The sequence below is a fragment of the Microcaecilia unicolor genome, chromosome 2, assembly GCF_901765095.1.
Source record: "Microcaecilia unicolor chromosome 2, aMicUni1.1, whole genome shotgun sequence".
Classification (NCBI taxonomy): domain Eukaryota; kingdom Metazoa; phylum Chordata; class Amphibia; order Gymnophiona; family Siphonopidae; genus Microcaecilia; species Microcaecilia unicolor.
This window is the reverse complement of record NC_044032.1, coordinates 41,819,854-41,827,138: the sequence shown is the minus strand read 5'-3', so window position 1 is coordinate 41,827,138 and position 7,285 is coordinate 41,819,854.

Here is a 7,285-nt window from a genome sequence, read left to right as displayed (position 1 = left end):
TATGTATGCACATGTTATAATAACCTGTTCCATAAATGTTATGTTCCATGTATGTTACCATGTATGTATGCACCTGAACGCAATACCATTTGTAATTCTGTTACCCGGAAATGGCAACAGCCATTATGTCAAATGTAAGCCACATTGAGCCTGCAAATTGGTGGGAAAATGTGGGATACAAATGCTACAAATAAATAAATAAATAAGTGCCAATATTTAACACTAAACTAGCTGAGTGCATAAATAGAATCGAATACAACACAGTCCTATCGTTATGTGGTTCACCACAGCTAGTTACACACTAAATATTGCACTTAACCAGCTAAGTTTTAGCAGACCGTGTATGCCCAGATGTTCAGTGCTGGAGCTGGCATAGAACATCCAGACACAAAGCTGTCAGCGGTCAGCAAAATGCTGACTGCCAGTGGTTAAATATCTATCTCTAGGGTCCCGCAGTTACACCATCCATAGCTTAACAGGGTTTAAAAAAGGTTTGGATATTTTCCTTTAAAAAAAAAATCCATAGGCCATTATTAAGATGGACTTGAGAAAATCCACTGCTTATTTCTAGGATAAGCCGCATAAATTCTGTTTTCTGTTCTGGGATCTTGCCAGATACTTGTGACCTGGATTGGCCCCTGTTGGAAGCAGGATACTGGGCTTGGTGGACCTTTAGCCTGTCCCAATATGGCAATGCTTATGCTCTTGTGTGACTGCCAGGACCTAAATATGTAACTTACAGTATTCTGTAACTGGAATGCATATGTGGCAGTACTGCCCATGCTGCGGCCCCTTTGCACTTACGTGCTATGCCACTATGCACACCCTTTCAGAATAGTGCTTAACTGTTTTGCCACCACTTATCTGCATAAGTGTACGCTTACATGTGAGCATGAAGGTATTCTGGACATGCACACATGCAAGTGGAAGTGAAATCTGGCTGCTCAGTTATAGAATTACCTCCTATGCATGTGTTTTAACAATTTTGGTTGTAAGTGTTGGCGCCTGAATTATAGGCACACATTTTACTCCTTATGCTAGTATTCTGTAGCACAAAGTAGGCACCTACTTTCCTTTATAGAATAGGTGGTACATTGGTGCCCTCCAGGCACCTAAATATAGGTGCACATAGATTTTCCAATTTCAGAACACTGGTAGCATTGATGCACTTTTGCCTTCTTTGTTGATACACTTCTCAGCTTTGGTCCATTGACTATATGAGCTTCAAGATTTTTATCTTGAAAGTATAAATTTACTTCAGTGGTAAGATACCCCTGATGCAGGTGTTTGATGTCGAAACATGGCCCATGTCAGGTCTACCAAGAAAGCACTCTTGACTAACCCATAACGGTCCTTGGTGTTTCCCTGTGTTTCCATTGTTGTACTTTGATCGTCTCTTCTGCCGCCTGATAGATTTGCCCTACTGCTACTACTATTTAGCATTTCTATAGCGCTACAAGGCGTACGCAGCGCTGCACAAACATAGAAGACAGTCCCTGCTCAAAGAGCTTACAATCTACATGTTTCATGGTGCTAATCAGGTGATATGCCAGAGATGCCCCAAAGTTAGAAAATATCTGCTCTTCTATGCCAAAGAAAGTGGCAACTCCCCCCCCCCCAAAAAAAAAAAACCATACCTGATATTCAAAACAATGTATATGAGTAACTTTGGAGTTTAAATGAATAAATCACTTGGTCTGATAATTCAGTGTTGATTGCCACACACCTTTTGACTGGACAACTTACTGACTGACCAAAAGCTATGGTTTTCGGATGAAAAGGGTTGGGAGACATTTTGAGAGGTGGGGATTAAAAGATATTTGGATAGTGCCAACATCCAGTTTACTCTGGACAACTTTAACCATTTAGGTAGGATCGAGCATCTGCCCTAACGTACCTATTAAATTTACATTTGGATAAAGTGGATATATTACCTAAGGTCAAGTGTTTAAATCCATCTCTACACATATAAAGGGCCATCAGTTAGATTTAATTGCTTCATCTAGCCATGATGTTGGAAATAATATACATTTCCTGGATGAAAATTCCATGGTCAGATCATTTTCTTTATCAATTTTCTGTGAATTGGAAACAGTTAAATAAGGAAAAGAGAGTGAATAAGGTATCATTTGTTTCTAGAGGAACCATAGATTGTACTGCGTTTTGGTCTCATTTTGATGAAAATGAGGCTATTTCAGAATCTTCAGAGTTTGCTAAAGTCTGGTTGTGGATTAGTCAAGATATCTTAGATGAGTTGGCACCTTTAAGAATTAAGGAGAAATTACCTTGATCTTCAGATAGATGGTTTGATTCAGAATTATTGGCCTTAAACCGAAAATGTATATCATTGGAATTGGAAAGAGGATGGCAGAAACGCCCATCCTTGGCCAATAAAGAGAAATGGAAACTTACCAATAAAGAATATGAGTTCTTTAAAATTAAAGAGAAAAAAGTATTATTCAAAATTAATAAATGGTAAATCAGCAGATACTAAAATGCTTTTTAAAGTTCTTTCCAATCTTACTAACACGGATAAACTTACGTCATCAGTTGACGGTAAACCATCAGCCATTCGATTAGCAACTTACTTTAGTTCTAAAATTGCTACCACTAGCAGTCTTTTTAGCCAGTCTAATTTTAAATGGGACCCTTTAGACTATTCTTTGAATTTTATCCCGGTAGATAACATCTGGAAAGATTTTTCTAATATTTCTTGGCTTTTATTCAATATTACTACTACTACTACTTAACATTTCTAGAGCGCTACTAGGGTTACGCAGCGCTGTACAATTTAACAAAGAGAGACAGTCCCTGCTCAAAGAGCTTACAATCTAATAGACAAGTGAACGGTCGGTCCGATAGGGGCAGTCAAATTGGGGCAGTCTGGATTCACTGAATGGTAAGGGTTAGGTGCTGAACACAGCATTGAAGAGGTGGGCTTTAAGCAAAGACTTGAAGACGGGCAGGGAGGGGGTTTGGCGTAAGTGTTCAGGAAGGTTGTTCCAAGCATAGGGTGAGGCGAGGCAGAATGAGCGGAGCCTGGAGTTGGCGGTGGTGGAGAAGGGTACTGAGAGGAGGGATTTATCCTGTGAACAGAGGTTACGGGCGGGAACATAAGGGGAGATGAGGGTAGAAAGATAGTGAGGGGCAGCAGACTGAGGGCATTTGTAGGTAAGAAGGAGAAGCTTGAATTGAATGCGGTATCTGATCGGAAGCCAGTGAAGTGACCTGAGGAGAGGGGTGATATGAGTATATCGGTTCTGGCGGAATATGAGACGTGCAGCAGAGTTCTGAACAGATTGAAGGGGGGATAGATGGCTAAGTGGGAGGCCGTGAGGAGTAAGTTGCAGTAGTCCAGGCGAGAGGTAATGAGAGCATGGACGAGAGTTCGTGTGGTGTGTTCAGAGAGGAAAGGGCGAATTTTGCTGATGTTAAAGAGGAAGAAGCGACAGGTCTTGGCTATCTGCTGGATATGCGCAGAGAAGGAGAGAGAGGAGTCAAAGATGACTCCGAGGTTGCGGGCAAATGAGACGGGGAGGATGAGGATGTTATCAACTGAGATAGAAAGTGGAGGAAGAGGAGAAGTGGGTTTTGGTGGAAAGACGATAAGCTCGGTCTTGGACATGTTCAGTTTTATTCTATTTAAATATTCTATTTAAGAAATACGCTGCCTCTTATTGCAGTTTAGATTCTTGTCCACCTTATGTTATGCAAACAGCATCTGGAAAACTTTACGCATTATTGTAGAATTGGCTACAAATATCTTTAGAGCATGGGATTTTTCCTTTTTATATGGGAAATATTATTATAACCCCTATTATGAAAATACAAAAGAATCAAGCCAATTAATAAGTAATTATAGGCCTATTGCCTCTATTCCTCTGATGTGTAAACGTATGGAGGGAATAGTGGCAATTCAACTACATCAATATTTGGATTCTCACGATATTCTGCATTCATCTCAGTCAGGCTTTAGGTCGAACTTTAGCACCAAGACTGTTATTGCCTTGTTGTTAGACAACGTTTGTAAGATTTTGGCAGAGGGCAAGAAGGCATTGGTGCTACAGTTCGACCTATGTAGCGCGTTTGATTTGGTAGACCACAATATTCTTTTATATATTTTGGACAGCATAAGAATAACTGGCAATGTTCATAAATGGTTCACAGGTTTTATAAAAAGACCACTTTTATAGAGTGAGAGTTGATGGTCACTATTCCGAGAGTTGGTATAATCAATGTGGGGTCCCACAAGGATCGATGTAATCTCCTGTTCTTTTCAATGTTTACTTACATTCGTTGGGATTTGTTTTAGAAAAGTTGGGAGTTTATCTTTTCAGCTAAGCTGATGATATTATGATCATGATTTCCATTACTTTTTCAGTTATTTGACATTTAGAGTTATTGCAAAACATTTTAAAAGAAACAGAAAACTGGATGCTAAAGCATAAACTTAAATTAAATTCTGACGAAACAAAATTTATGTTGATTAGTCGTAACCCTGGATGAAAAGAGTATTATGATAAATCAGACTCGGTATAAATTTTCCTCTTCAATTAAGATTCTGGGGGTGTGGTTAGATAATCTGCGTCTCTAAAGATAATTTATTAACACTCTTATCCAGAGATCCTTCTTTCTGTTGCGTAATTTTTGTCGAATTCTGAAATATTTTGATCAAAACTATTTTCAACTTATTGTTCAGGCTTTGATTTTGAGTTTGCTTGATTATTGTAATATTGTTTATTTAGGAGCACCCAAACAGATACTGAAGAAACTTCTCACTATACAAAATGTAGCATTACGTCTAATTTTTTTCTTTATAAAAGTTTGACAGTGTATCCTGCTGTTATGTGACGCTCCATTGGCTCCCTGTGCAAGCCAGGATTTTGTTTATATTTTCTTGTTTTGTGTATAAAATTATATATGGCTTATCCCCACTTTACTTACTGAATCATCTTGTTTTTGTTCTCTAAAAAAAATATGAGAACTACACTAATTGATACTCTTTTTTCATATCCAGCAGTTGATGTCTGAAATCGTTTATAACCAACTCCATAAACAGATTAAAACTTACCTATTTAGAAAATTTGTGCTAAATAATGTTAAATAGATGTTCTGTTTTTGTTAGGTTATGTTTTGTTATTCCTGGAAACGGCCAGTTTTCTTTAATGTGTGATCCGCACTGAACCGAAAGGTATATGGCGGAATATAAATTTACTGTTAATGTTAGGACCATATACACAGTGGTTCAATTGAAACAGAGTGTGAAAATAAGCCTACAGGCATCCATAGGCAAAAAAAAAATAAGCCTACAGATTATCCATTTATCTTATCCAGATATTTTTAAGCAGTAGACATCTTGCTGAATATTGAATATTTCGTTTTTGGTAAGTTTTTGATATCTTTCCTATTCAAAAAATTTTTGTTAGTTGATCCTGGCGCCTAATCTCCCCTTTCAGTCCCCCTATTATACTTTATTATTGAATTCTTTATATATATTTATGATTCTTTCCTATGATATGTGTGGGTTTGTGTATTTTGTAATAAAAAACAAAAAGTGAGGAGAATGGATGAGGATACCAAAAAAATATGTATTTATTCACATGAAAAATCAAAATTAAAAAGTAACAAATTTGTACATAAAATGGACCCGACACGGCCGTGTTTCGGCCCTAAGGCCTGCCTCAGGGGTCTTTGCAACCTCAGAATATGTGCTCCAAGGGAAATATCGAAACGAAGATCTCTAAGGTCTCCTCTCTTCTAAAAAATGTATGTAAAATGTGCTAAAAAGCAAAATGAACTTGTAATACTCCTCTCCCTGAGCCGCCTTAGGGCTGAAACACGGCCGTGTCGGGTCCATTTTATGTACAAATTTGTTACTTTTTAATTTTGATTTTTCATGTGAATAAATACATATTTTTTTGGTATCCTCATCCATTCTCCTCACTTTTTGTTTTTTATCTCACGGTTTCGTGAGGGCGTTTACCTCCTCTTTGTTTTTGCTTTATGTATTTTGTTTCATATTTTTGTAATGACTTCTTTTTAGCTTGTTAGTCACATTGAACTCAAAATTGTATGGTAAATGTGGGGTATAAATATAATAAAATAACTAAACTCCATATTTCTACACTTCAAATTTTTTTTGTATCAATCTTTGTTTTGCCATTTGATGAATGTGATTAGATTATTTGTAGTTCTTTGCAGTGCGTTGTATCTAGCAAAATAGGTGCCGGTACTCAAATCCTAGGCCACCCTTCAGGGGTGAGGTGATCACTGAGGGACCCACCCCACAATAGCCAGGCCCCTTGCAACCAGTCACAGAATCTATGAGAAGGCAGAATTGGTGTGTAGAGCCTGAGCTCTTTCATTAAAACTTGGGGTCCATGGGTCAATTTTAGCAGAAAATGGAAAAGGTGCCGGTACTCAGTACCCCCAAGTACCCCCTCAAAAAAAGCCCTGCTTTTATCACATGTAGCAGTGATTTTGATTTCTACAGGCATTTCTTTTTCATTTAGGGGGCTTATCAACATGAGCTATTGTTAAGACATGTTATTTTACTGTTAACTTGTAATTAGCTTGATTGTTCTATACTTGGCTCACTTTTGATAATGTGATGTCATAATGCCTCATTCCACCAATGGCTAACAGCCAACCTCATCAGTGATGTCACAAAGGCCTGATCACCCACACGTGGGTCCCTTTATCCAGTGCGTTTGTTCTAGCAAATGAGGTGCCGGTACTCAAATGCTAGGCCACCCTTCAGGGGTGAGGTGATCACTGAGGGACCCACCCCACAATAGCCAGGCCCCTTGCAACCAGTCACAGAATCTATGACAAGGCAGAACTGGTATGTAGAGCCTGAGCTTTCATTAAATCTTGGGGTCCATGGGTCAATTTTAGCAGACAATGGAAATGCTACCGGGACTCAGTACCCCCAAGTACCTCCTCAAAAAAAGCCCTGGTTCTTTGCTACTATCTTCCCTGTTCCCCTATGTTTTTAAGTTTCATTTTTTGAGGCCAGCATATTTTCATTCTATCACCCCACTTTTCTTTACTAGTCATTCACTTTTCTTTGCTAGGCATGATAAGGGCAGAATAAAGTCTTGTCAAGGTGGAAAACTTCCTGAATTCTACGGGTTGCCCATGCAATTCACCTGTCAGGCTTGGTTTTCAGGATAGTGGGCTAAGTCAATAATCTTGAGAACCAGTATTGTATACGTCAAGCTCTCATTCTTTCCTCAGATGCCCCAAGAAGCTCCTCCTAAAAATCTTCATAGCTCAGAGTCCC